Genomic DNA, 13070 nt, shown 5'->3' on the forward strand with positions numbered 1-13070 from the left:
ATCTCTCAAGCCAGCAATGGAAGATCCAGTCCTTCTCACATCGCGACTCTCTGACCTTCCTCCCTAGTTACATCTCCCTCTGACTCTCTTTTGCCTCCATTCCATTTTCCGCTTATAAGGACCCCTGGCATTACACTGGGCCCATGCGGATAATCCAGGATAATCCCCCTATTTTAAGGTCATCTAATTATCAACTTTAGTTCCATCTGAAACTTTAATTCCCCTTTCCTTGTAACCAAACGTTTCCACAAGTTCCACAAAGTAAGGCATGAACATCTTCTGGGGGCCATTATTCTGCCCATCATCAGAGCCCTGATTTATACCCTCACTTTACAAAAGAAATGGACGCCCAGGGTGATTGTGCACTCGGATTACACATGTTAACACAAAGGCCTTTGATCTCTAACTCATTAATTAACATCTTTATTGGCATTCCAGTGATCTCCTATTGTGGTAGGTACTGTCAGAATATAAAATACTTAAATAAATCACAGTCCCTGACCTCAGAGGACTTATAAGCAACGTGTTCATGAAGCATGGAGTAGGGAGAAAAAAGAAGGAATTCTAAGCCAAAGAACATTTGTTACATCTTCACTTGACAACCAAGTAGGAGAGAATAAAATGCAACCCTTACTACTACTATATAACCCTACTACTATAAGAGCAAACCAGCAAATGATGATTGTAGAAATATAGCACAATCATAAATTCTGGTGGCATGCTTACGTAGTTATTAAGAGCAATGTGTTCAGGCCTTAGAGCTCATTTCAACTTTTGACTGAGACTTTGAAATCAAGTAGTTATATGAAGTCTCAGTTTCCTCTTCAATAAAATTTGAGTAATACCTATTTCGATAGGCTTTGCATGAAGAGTATGTATAAAGCTTAGAACATAATGTGGCTCCTACTGAGTGTCCAATAATTGCAGGACTTATTATCATTAAAAGTTGTAATTCAAGGAAGATTATACACCATAGAAACTCACCTCTGAGCTTATACTATAAAAAGAAAGTTTAAGAGAGTGAATAATTTCTAAAGTATCTTGATAACCTAAATTCACTTACATACAGAGAACCCAGCTGTGGCTTTAATTGCCTGATATTTACATCAATTCGATTAAAGACTCTGGAAATAAAAAAAAGCATTTAGTTTTTTCCTGAATGTCCACATCTATAAAAGAAAATTATAAGAATGATTTTATCAAGGAGAAGTAGATCTTTCCAGATGCTGATGGAGAACATCCTGACATACAGAATGGCCCTTGCTAGCAAATCATATTAATAGAATAGAATCCTAAAAATGGAATATCTCCAGGTAATTTCCCATCCAAACATTAACCAAGCTCACATTTGATCCCAGAGTTTGTGTGTGTATATATGTGTCTATCAAGAAATAAACTTTTGTATTAAATAATAAATAAACAGAAAATTAGAATTTTGTGCCCACTGTTACTTTAACTTTTTCTTCCTGAAGGCTTATATTTGTAGAATTATTGCTCACACTTCATATACTATTCCTCACAAAACTATGCAGTGCAAGGATTTCATAGTACACTGTCAAGAAAACGATGTTAAGAGAATCAAGGAAATTGCTTGGTGTTGGTATGTCGGCTCTTTTCCCCACTGACGTTTTTGTATAGTATTGCACTGCCTTGTTCTAAACACACTAGCATAGAACGTTTGCTATGTGGGTCAAAAACAATCTGCTTTCTTTGCATCCTATTAGAAAATGAAGCTGGCAAATTAAAAGACTCCCTTGGGATAAGGCAGCTTTAAAATTATTGCCTAGGGGTGCCTGGGTGGCTCAGTCAGTTAAACGTCCAACTTAGGCTCAGGTCATGACCTCACAGTTCGTGGGTTCAAGCCCTGCAACAGGCTCTGTGCCGACAGCATGCTGCCTGCTTTGGATTCTGTGTTCCCTTTGCCCCTCCCCAGCTTGTGCACGCACGTGAACTCTCTCTCTCTGTCTCTCTGTGTCTCTGTCAAAAATAAAATGTAAATAAAATAAAATAAAATAAAATAAAATAAAATAAAATAAAATAAAATAAAATAAAATAAAATAAAATAAATATTGCCTAATTCAAGACAAGTATGTTTTCAATATTGTGTCAGGCAAAACAATGCCCTCCCCCCCAGAGATGTCCATGCTCTAATCCCCCAAACCTGTGCATATGTTAGGTGGGATTAAGGTTGCTAAATCAGCTGACCTTAAAATAGAGAAATTATCTCAGATTATTCAGGTGGGCCCCAAATAGTGACAACAGTCTATTTAAGAAGCAGGAGGCAGGAGAGTCCAGAGGACTGGTCAGAATGATCCAGTGTGAGCAAGATTTGACCCTTTCATCTCCAGCTTAGAAGACAGAGAAAGGGAGCCGTGAGCCAAGGAACGTGGGTGACCTCCAGAAGGTGGAAAAGGTAAGGAAATGGATATTGCTCCAGAAGAAATGCAGCCCTGGTGATGTCTTGATTGTAGCCCAGGAGAACTCACGTTGGGCTTCTAACCTACAGAGAACTCTTAGACAATAGATTCATGTTGCTGTTAAGCCACTAAATTTGTGGCAATCTGTTGTGGCAACCATAGAAAACCAACACAAATATGAAACGACCAGCTCTGCTGTATTACGGTGGACCCGAGAGATGGGGAGACTCGATCCCGTTTGTCCAAGTCTTTCAGTGAACATTCATTTTCTGACTGGGGCTGGCAGATAAAATACAGGATGTCCAATGAAATATAAATGTCAATTATACAATTATATACTGTTTTGGTATAAAAATGGGCAATATTTGGTACATGCCTATATGAAAAATTATCCATCCTATCTGAAGTTCAAATTTAACTGGGTGTCCTGTATTTTTATTTGCTAAATCTGGCCACCTTATTTCTAATCCAGATGTGGGGGAAATTCCAGGAGTTACCGCTGGTCATCAGAACTGCTCCCTGCCAACCATGCTCAAACCCACTCCTTTTCAAAAAAAAATTTTTTTAATGTTTATTTATTTTTGAGAGAGAGAGAGAGAGAGAGAGAGAGAGAGAGAGAGAGAGAAAGTGAGCATGAGTGGGGATGGAGCAGAGAGAGAGAGAGACACACACACACAGAATCTGAAGCAGGCTCTAGGCTCTGAGCTGTCAGCACAGAGCCCGATGTGGGGCTTGAACCCATGAACCCTGAGATCATGACCCAAGCCAAAGTTGGACACTTAACCGACTGAGCCACCCAGGCGCCCCTGAAACCCACTTCTTAAGCATTCTCCCCCTATATTTTGGGTCTAAGTTATCATGCACTGCCTGTCTTTCTCTAGGATAATAGGGTTGCCTGGTGTCCATCTCTAGACATGGTATTATTGTCATGAATTGCAGATAAAGGTCAGCAGATTTTTGCTAAATGTGATAGTCCTATAATCATCCGGAGTTTCATGTGCATTGTCCTCCTTGGATTTCACCCAAGTGTAATTTCTCCTCTGCCAAAATGCCGTGGTGACTATCCAAGCACTACTTAGAGAGCGATATTCAGGCTCTGACCCTGGGCGTAAATGTATTCCCTCTGCTTGTTTTAAATAATCTCATTTCCACAGCAGCTGTTGATTCTGCTTTGCTGAACTGTTCAGTAGATTGTGCAGGAATGCCATTAAATGTGAACAAATTAGCAGGCCTTCTCCCACAGCACTTTCATCCAGCTGTTAACTTACATTTTGAAAATCATGACTCATGCATAACTGTACATTTAGCAATCTAACATTTTCCAAAAGAATTACATAGCTCCTTTCAATGGGTTCTTACATTGCCGATGAACAGGTAAGAGCAGAGCATCTGTGTCTAGGTCAGAAAGTATATTGTGGTGCAACTTCTATTCTCATAGTATTGCAGCTGCTGGTTGGAATAACTTGTTCCTCATTCAGCAGGGTAAGGTGAGGAAGGTGGGATGTTAATTCTAGACAAGATTTAGGGGTATAATTGTAAATTTATGTGAAACCAACATCTTTCCATTAATATACTTGGGTTTCACTCCACGAATTGTGTTTTTTTTTAATGATAGAAGATTTTCAATATAAATTCTTGTTATTTGTAACAAAATTATTTTTTTTTAATTTTTTTAATGTTTATTTATTTTTGAGACAGAGAGAGACAGAGCATGAACGGGGGAGGGGCAGAGAGAGAGGGAGACACAGAATCGGAAGCAGGCTCCAGGCTCTGAGCCATCAGCCCAGAGCCCGACGTGGGGCTCGAACTCGCGGACCGCGAGATCGTGACCTGAGCTGAAGTCGGACGCTTAACCGACTGAGCCACCCAGGCGCCCCACAAAATTATTTTTTAAAGATTCACGTTCCCAACCATGAATAATGTCCGTTCTAGTCATTGAAGTTTTGAATGATACCAGTTTTGTTGCCTTTTTAGAGATTTGGGAAAGAATATACACAAATCTGGACAAAATTTTCATTCGGCACATGTACAACGTTTCACTGTATCGCCCAAGTAAGAGGTACCATTACACGGTACAATTATAATCCTCACTGTCTTTTCCTTTTGGATAAATGGCAAATCACGGAAGTTCGGATACTATGGTAAGAGATAAAGCTCTTGAAAATGTAGAACCTCTTCAAAGTTATTTTACTTTGAAATACAGGTAAAGAAACCAAGACCCCAAGAAGATAAAGATCTTGCCTAAGGACTTAAGGCGGGTGATAAAATACAAAATCAAAATGGAAACAATGCAGGTTGTACCGCAAGAGCAGAATCGTAAAAGGTGGAGAAATGAGGGTAGAAACGGCAATACCATCAGGATAATGTTATTGTGACTGATCCTAGCTATGAATTCCTGCCCGGGTTCTTCATAAAGAGAACACCATGCAACGTACAAGCAAAAACACCCTACAGATTCCAGACAAGGACCTGATCCAAAACCCAGATCTCCTGACTTTCTACCATACTGTGTAGAGATGTTGGCTTCCCATTCTTCCCGGCACGAGGGAACTGTAGATTCCCTATGACATCTTCATTTTCTTCTACCCTTCAGTGGGCTGGAAGGCCAAGTCTCTCTGATTATAACTCAAGGTAACTTTATTATCTGTGGGTTGTTTTTTTAATTAAATGTTCATCTAGACTAAGAGCTCCAGAGGGATGAGTTCTAAGTATACAGTGTAATTAGAGGTTAATTGTTTTTGATGAATGAATTAAAGAATACTGTCCTAAGGGCGCCTGGGTAGCTCAGTCAGTTAAGGGTCCAACTCTTGATTTCTGCTCAAGTCATGATCTCATAGTTCCCGAGTCTGAGCCCCTTATCGGGCTCCATGTTGACAGTGCAGAGCCTGCTTGGGATTCTGTCTCTCTCCCTCTCTCTCTGACCCTCCCCTGTGGGCAAGCACACTCTCTCTCTCTTTCAAAATAAATAAATAAACTTAAAAAAAAAAAAAAAGAATACTGCCCCAGCTTTAGTATATAGACAGAAAGATCTATGCTGTCAGGCCAATCTCAATTTTGTACATGGATACTTATGAAAAGCCACTGCTATTTGGCAAATGTACTCATGAGGTTCTGGTAAGCATTACATTTTTAGGGAAAAGGGAAGCTGTGTTAATAGCAGCTTGTAAACTTCCATGAGGCGACCTTCTCTGGCTTCCTCGACGCTGCCCAGAACGGGTCCTGAACACTGCATCAACAGCCTGAATATCTACATGCCATGTATCCTGGTACAAATTGGGTACGGCAGGAAGTACTTCGTTACAAAATGTAAATAAAGTGCTTCTTTATTTTCATCATCAGTAAGCAATTTTGAATACAAATGTTAAATACTTAAAAAGACACGGTTTCTTCCAGGGCCAATTTACTAGCTGAAATTAAAAAAATCAGTGTCTCCCATGAGGCAGAGTTTTCCTTTGCTGTTTCATGAAGTTTTTCCGGCTCTGCTTTGTACCAAGGAGAACTCTGTTAATTTACATTCTTTATACACGGAGTAAAAAGCAGTAGTGTTCATGGTCACTGTGAAGTACGAAGCTTCATGGACTAAATTTTACATTCCTTTTTTTTAAGTTTCTTTCTTTCTTTATTTTTCAATAGAGAAGGGGGGGGTTGTAGAGAGAGAGGGAGGGAGAGAATCCCAAGCAGGCTCCGCACTGTCAGCACAGAGCCCAGCGTGGGACTCGAACCCACGAACCATGAGATCATGACCTGGGCCAAAATCAAGAGTCAGATACTTAACTGACTGAGCCACCCAGGTACCCTTAAATTTTATACTCTTAAGAACATCCCTTGTATCCATCATATCAGAAGGTAGGTGATTTATTTTAATATCTATAGTCTTTTATCATTTTTTTCATTTGGATAAACTTCAAATATCCACAAAAGTAGAGGGAACAGGACCATGAAATCCCACATATCCATCATCGCCTGACAACCCCCAGCCACTGTCAGCCACTGTTATCTCAGCTATGATTCCCTTTCCCCGACACAACTATTGTGAAGCAGGTATCAGAGATCACATTATTGGTAAAAATTTCAGTATGTATTTCTAAAAGGCAAGAACCCTTTGGTTAAGCCCCACTGCCATTCTGTCGTCACATTACAACACCTAGCAGCAACCCTTCCCACCACCACCCGGCCTCGGACATGCTTTTTACTGGTTCTTTGTTCAGGGCTTTGGACAAACGTTTTCTACCAGCCAGTTTGGTTCCAGGTGACGTGTGGCACATTGGGACATTTTATTAATTCGTTCATGGCGGTTATGCATTCAGTGCCCGATATATGTTGGGGAGAGTTGGGGGTCCTTGGGACACGTGAGTAAGTAAAACAGACACAGCCCCTGCCTTGTTTGAGCTCGTACTGTAGGAGGATGAGACAGGACATAATTAATAAGAATGATGAAGGTGAACACGCACATTTGATAAAAGGTGCCAAGCGCTTTGGGGAGGAAGAAAAGACGACCGCTGGGTAAGAGTTATTTGGAAATCCTGGGCAGGGCTGCGGTTTTAAAAAGGGAATTGGGAGGAGGCCTGACTGGGCGGGTGTTCTGTGAGCAAGGCTGTAAAGGCGAGAAGACAATTAACCACGTAAGTATCCAGAGGACAAGTGTCTCAATCAGAAGCTGCTGACTGAAGTCTCTAGGACGGTATAAGCCTGGCATGTTCCGGAAACAACAAGAAGGCCCCAAAATGTAATATTACTTCATTAAAATAAGTGAAGACCCGAGTAAAAGAAAGTAGCTGCAAGAAAGCATAAAGAGAACAAACACAACACTCCGCTCCATGACCGTGATGAGCTCTACGTAGGAAATGGCCCTGATTTGACCACAACAGCTCCCCCATGCTCCTCAGGTGGTTATATGTCCCCAAACAGAGAGATCCCACAACCAGGGCCTCATGTGCACAGGACAAGATAGATAATCACGAGAGAGATAATCACGAAGGTCACAGATAATCACGATGGCCCCATTCCCTGTCCCACAGGTGGGTTAGGCATGGAATGGCGGCCAATGAGTCCAACCAATGAGACCTGCATGGAAGCATGGTAAGGGCTTCCCTTAATGGTTTCCTCCAATAATAAAAGGACACACGGAATGAGAAGCATTCTGATCACATCCCTTCCAATGGAAATATCAAAATGGTGACACTCTCACACACTGCTGGTAGAGGTATTAATTACTTCAAGTTTGCCAAAAGAATACGACTGATCATTTTCATCATAATGCTATCATACTTGGAGCTAAATTTTATCTCTTACTATACATCAGGCACTGTGCAACGTGTCTTACAATGTCTCGTTTATTCGTTAAAACAACCCTACGAATTAGATATTATTTTCTTGAGAAATGAGGAAAATAAGCCTTAAGGTGGTTAAATGCTTTTCTCAGTTTCGCGTAGGCAGTACACTAGAAGAGGTTGTGAAATTCACCATGAAATTATTCTAAGGAAGTGATAAAAACAGACATAAAGGTACACACACAAAGATATGTGCCGACTGTTTGGTATAATGTGAAATTTTGAGAGAGAGAACATACAAATCCCCACAGCACTGAGGAACCGTTTAACTAAATCAGGCTACATCTGAATAGAGGGCTGGGTAAGGCTTGGAGAAAAGATACGAGAGCAACATTATATTCAGGAAAAGATTCTTTTTTTTTCTTTTTTTCTTCCTCCCTCCCTTCCTCCCTCCCTTCCTTCCTTCCTTCTTCCTTTCCTCCTTCCCTCCTGTCCTTCCTTCCTTCCTCCCTCCCTCCTTTCCCTTCCTTTCTCCTTTCCTTTCCATTCTCCTTTCCTTTCCTTTCCTCCCTTCCTTCCTCCTTCCTTCCTTCCTCCCTCCCTCTCTCCCTCCTTCCTTTCTTCCTTCCTTCCTTCCTTCCTTCCTCCCTCCCTCCCTCCCTCCCTCCCTCCCTCTTTCCCTCCCTCCCCTCCTTGAAGCACTATCCCACCAGACAGCCATCCCCAGATGAAGGCTGTCACAACAGTGGACCCCAGGGGAGCCAGAGCTGGAGCAGGCTCACCATCCCCACCTCTGGGTGAACAGTTCAAAGCACTGCATCCCTCCTGGCACCATCCTCAATCTGCAAATTCTCCTATAGTTTCTTGGGGAGACGTCAGCCCCAACCTCTCAGCAGCACTGAATCCCTCTTTCAATATGGGTCGGCACTGATATTTCACGGCTGACCATGAAAAAATAAGTTGGCCAAAGACCACACTGGCATGGAGTGAGAATTCCAGGGAGAGCAGAGAGGATAAGCTAGTCCCGAAGGCCTCCCCACGTGGGCATCCAGGCTGGAGGCTCAGGCCAACAAAGCTTTCCTGGGAACCCCTCCCACACCAGGCTGAAAGGCGACTGAAGGCACAGTCTCTTGGGCCCCCTTCCAAAAGACTAGCAGCCCGATGCCACACCTACACCACCCCCAGAAGCCCAGCTGGGAGGGACAGAGGGAAGCAGAGAGGAAGGAAGAGAGCGTGTCAAACACCAGAGAAGTTTCAGGAAGCAAAGGGCCTAATCATGTCCTTAATTAAAGTGCAGCTCCTGAAAAGTCTCCTCTGAAACTGGACCAGCTCAATTACCGTCTTGTCCTGACAACCCCCCTCCACCTTTCCTGGACCTCTTGCTCTATAGCCTCTCAAAAGTCCAGCCTTCTCCAAAGTGAGAGCCCATGGAGGCATCTGCTGAAGACAAAGGAAAAACTGGCATCTTGACTTGAAAACACTTGAAAGTCTCAGCCTGTGCACCAAACACACAAATTTTGGACCCCCACGTTCATTCCCTACTGTGGTTGCTTCCTCTGTGGAGATCGGCAACTCTGAGCATCACTAGGGAGAGAGAGGGGCCACACTGGGGACAGCTGTGCCTGTAGAGACCTTGACAACTGACTTCAATGCCCAACTTCCACGGGAGGTGAAGTGTTTGCCAAAATGCACCCGGCTAGCTCTTCACTAGTCTTACGAGGGGGAAGCCAGCTCTGTGGGTAATCTCACAGAGTATTTACATCTGCTCTTAGAATAAAGGATAAACTCTGACCTTCTAAAAATCGGTGCTTGCTTGTGCAGCATTTGATTTATACCTTTAACCATGTTTTACTTCCTATACTTAATCATGTTTTACTAAATTGGTGTGTGTCTCCTCAAGGCACAGCAACTGGATGGGAGGCAGAGTGTCCGGGTGGGGCCCCAGCATTGGGGTGTCCAGGCCCGGACGTGAACGCTCATAGAGGAGACCCAGGAGTTCACTCCATTGGGCTAATGCCCAAGAACAAGTAAAATGCCACAAACAAGTAAAGGTGTCTCGTTTTAAGAGACAAGTTCATATAGAGTCTTGACTTTTTGACTCAGCCCAGGACAGCCTTTGGGGACAGAGGTGCAGTAAGGTCCGTGGACTGAGACAGTGCTGTGGGTATTTTCACCCTGGTTCTCAGTCCAGGGTCCTATAGTTTCTTGAGCCATCAATGCCTGCAAAAGACAGGGGCAGAGTACACAGGTCCCCGGGGCTGGGAGCAGGGAAGCCCAGCCTATTGGGTTGTCTGTGTGGACCTGCTTTGAAAGGGCAGAGATGGGTATTAATAGGGGGTCAGCTGTCCCCGGTCCTTCCCACCATGCATCCCAGTTTCTGGTGGGAAGTAGGTGAGTAGGGAGAAACCCTATGCGATTCTCAGTCTTAATCAGAGACCTGCTTGACAATGGAGCCCCGTCTTTCTGCTTTAAACCTCAGGGTTACTTCTCTGAAACACCTGCATAAAAATTAAAAGTCATACATGAAGGGTATGACTAATTACACACGTGTAATTTATAACCATATCTAAATGTATAGTGTAAACAAAATGACATGTTTGTAGAATTATAAAACGTTTACAATTATATAAAGTATTGATAATTATATACGATTTATATAAAATTTGCTACAATTACATCAAATCTATAAGTTTGATATAGAAATATATTTGTGGATAATATCCTACATTAAAATAATACAAATGTTATATAAAACTATAAATATATGTTGTACATGTTAAATGTACATATATGTACGATACATGTACACATGTATATAAATATGTGATAACATATAAACAGCATATATAAATCTATCTATATGTGGTGATGGATGTTAATTAGATTGATAATATAAAATATATCATGTGTATTCTATATACAGTTTACACATTATAGCATAGTGTACCTTTTTATAAATTATAAATTTAAATATAATTTAATGCTAATAATTATGTATTATGTGTATACATAATTATAATATTTATATTATATTTATATAATATATATTATATTATATATTATATATTTATATTATATATTATTTACATTATATTATTTATAATATATTTTATAATTATATATTTTTATATGTGTACATTATATACTTACACTATTATGTAACATATCATTATATTTTGGGTATTTATATATTAATGTACACAGTGTGTATATGAGGTGTGCATATACTATAAGTGTATGAAGTTCTATATACTGTGCCCAAATACATTGGAGAATACTGTCATACGTATGTGTGCAGCCTGTGCTCCACGCTTGTAGATAATATGTACCCTGGACTCTGTCCACGAGGCGCCACCAGGTGGTCCTGGCAGCTGCAGAGGGTCGTCGCGGACGGCGTCTTCCCCAGAGCTGCACCCCGCGAGGCCAGGGCCGCTCCCCGCCACCCCGCACAGGCAGCGCCCCCCCCCCGTGCACCTGCACCCCCAGGACACGCAGGGTGGCGGACGCTGACCCCCGTGGCCCCGTCTACCTGACGCGGCGCCCTGCCCTCTGCCCCCGCAGCCCCGACGACACCCGCCCGGGGTCCCCGAGGTGAGTCAACCCTGCAAAGGAACCCCCACCCCCCCGCCGCGTCCTCGAGAGCTGCAGGGCTGCGGGGGCGCGGGCGGCGAGGGCCTACCTGGAGTGCTGGCGGCTCCACGCCACGTCCCCGCCGCGCGTCCTCCGTCCTGCGTCCTCCCGGGCCTCGCCCCTCGTCGGGGAGCAGCTGGGCGCTGACCTCGGGCTGACCCCGGGCTGACCCCGGGCTGACCTGGGGCCAGGAGGCGGGGCTGGCCCAGGGCCCAGGCTGTGGCTCCGCCGCCCCCGCTCTGCCCCTCAGATGGCCCCAGCCTCTGGAGGGAGGGGGGGCCTTGCAGAAGGAGAGAAGCCCCCCTGCTGCCTGAGGAGGGGCTCCCGGGCTCACCGGCCCCGCGCAGGCTGGTCCTGGGGATCCCCGGAACCCCCCCCCCCCGCAGGTGCCAGGCGTCTCAGAGCCGCCTTGCGACGGCGCCACCGTGCGGCTGTCCCCGGGGCCGCACCTGCCGCACCTGGCGGCCGGGACCCTCCCGCCGGAACCCACGAGGCCTGCCCAGAGCAGTGTGACTGTAGCAACTGAAAGACAGCACTTGTCAAAAAAGTAAAATAAACAAACAAACAAACAAATAAATAAATAAATAAATAAGACTGGGTGACTTAAACAGCAAATTTTTATTCCTCAATTCTGAGACTGGAAGCTGGGAAATCCAAGATCAAAGTGGGGCAGATCCTGTGTCTGGTAAGAGCCCACTTCTTGGTTTGCAGCCGCATCTCCTGGATGTATCCTCACAGGCGGGAGAGGAGCGAGCTAGCTCGCTGGCCTCTTGCAAAAGCCCCAGTGCCGTTCCTGAGGGCGCCACCCTCGTGTCCTCATCACCCCAAAGGCCCCGCCTCCAAGTAACACCGCGTTGGGGATTCGATTTCAAGGCATTAATTTAGGGAGGACGGAAACACAAACAGTGAGTCCATAGCAGTGCCAAAGAAATAACGCCGTGAATGCCTGCATTTAGGCACTGAGAGGAGGGAGGACATCGTCTGAGAAGGTGTAGCACATGCAGTCGTCTGGTGTCTCACCGTGGAGGAGAGAGGAGTGGCGCAATGAGCCGGACACGGCCACCAGGGTAGAGTCAGGGAGGATGGGCGGGCCGTTGCCCGTGAGAACTAGGAGGCCGTCGATGACCTCTAGGAGCGAAGGGTTCCGTTAGTACCACAAGGCCGACTTCAAGATGTAATCAAAAGCTCACGATGGCATTTCAAGACCTTTAGTGGTAGGTAAACGTAAGAAAGGAAAGGATGCGTGGCTCCCTGACTCCAAGAACACCCACAGAGCCGTCTTGAAGGCATGGTGGCAGTAGTCCCGACACGAATTGAACTAAGTGTGCTCTACATGCGGCCTCTGTGTTTTCTCCTCCCTTGGAATCTGGCTTCTGCCTTCAGGGCACCAATGGGACTCTCTGGAAAAGGCGTTTCTTTTTGCTTCTATGCCTGCGCTCTATGGAGTCATTTGAGCTACCTTGATACCCCAGATGGCCCTCTGGATTCTACGGACTAAAATCAGGCACGTTTTCCAAGCAATATTTACCAAGCCAAATCTATCACTGACGGCAGAGAAATTATTTTCAGAATTTTTTTTTATCTTCCTTTTGAATACAGGCTAAAGCCAGAGAAGCTCCGATAATAATGTGATTCACTTTCTATTGGGATATAGCCTATATGTATCATTCGAGAGGTAACACGATTGCTCTCTGATATGAAAGCTACTATTTTAAGTGGAGGCAGAGGACAGAGAAAACTAGAATAGGTTTTC

General features: G+C 44.1%; 1 long non-coding RNA gene across 1 annotated transcript; it reads left to right on the forward strand.

Moving 5' to 3' along the window:
* Positions 1–2119: 2119 nt before the first annotated feature.
* Positions 2120–9779, forward strand: LOC122470301. Its single transcript, XR_006293887.1, has 3 exons — positions 2120–2413; positions 4621–5048; positions 8434–9779. It is a non-coding gene; the product is annotated as an uncharacterized LOC122470301 (long non-coding RNA).
* The last annotated feature ends 3291 nt before the right edge of the window (positions 9780–13070 follow it).

Source organism: Prionailurus bengalensis, chromosome B1, assembly GCF_016509475.1.
Source record: "Prionailurus bengalensis isolate Pbe53 chromosome B1, Fcat_Pben_1.1_paternal_pri, whole genome shotgun sequence".
NCBI classification, from domain to species: Eukaryota; Metazoa; Chordata; class Mammalia; order Carnivora; family Felidae; genus Prionailurus; species Prionailurus bengalensis.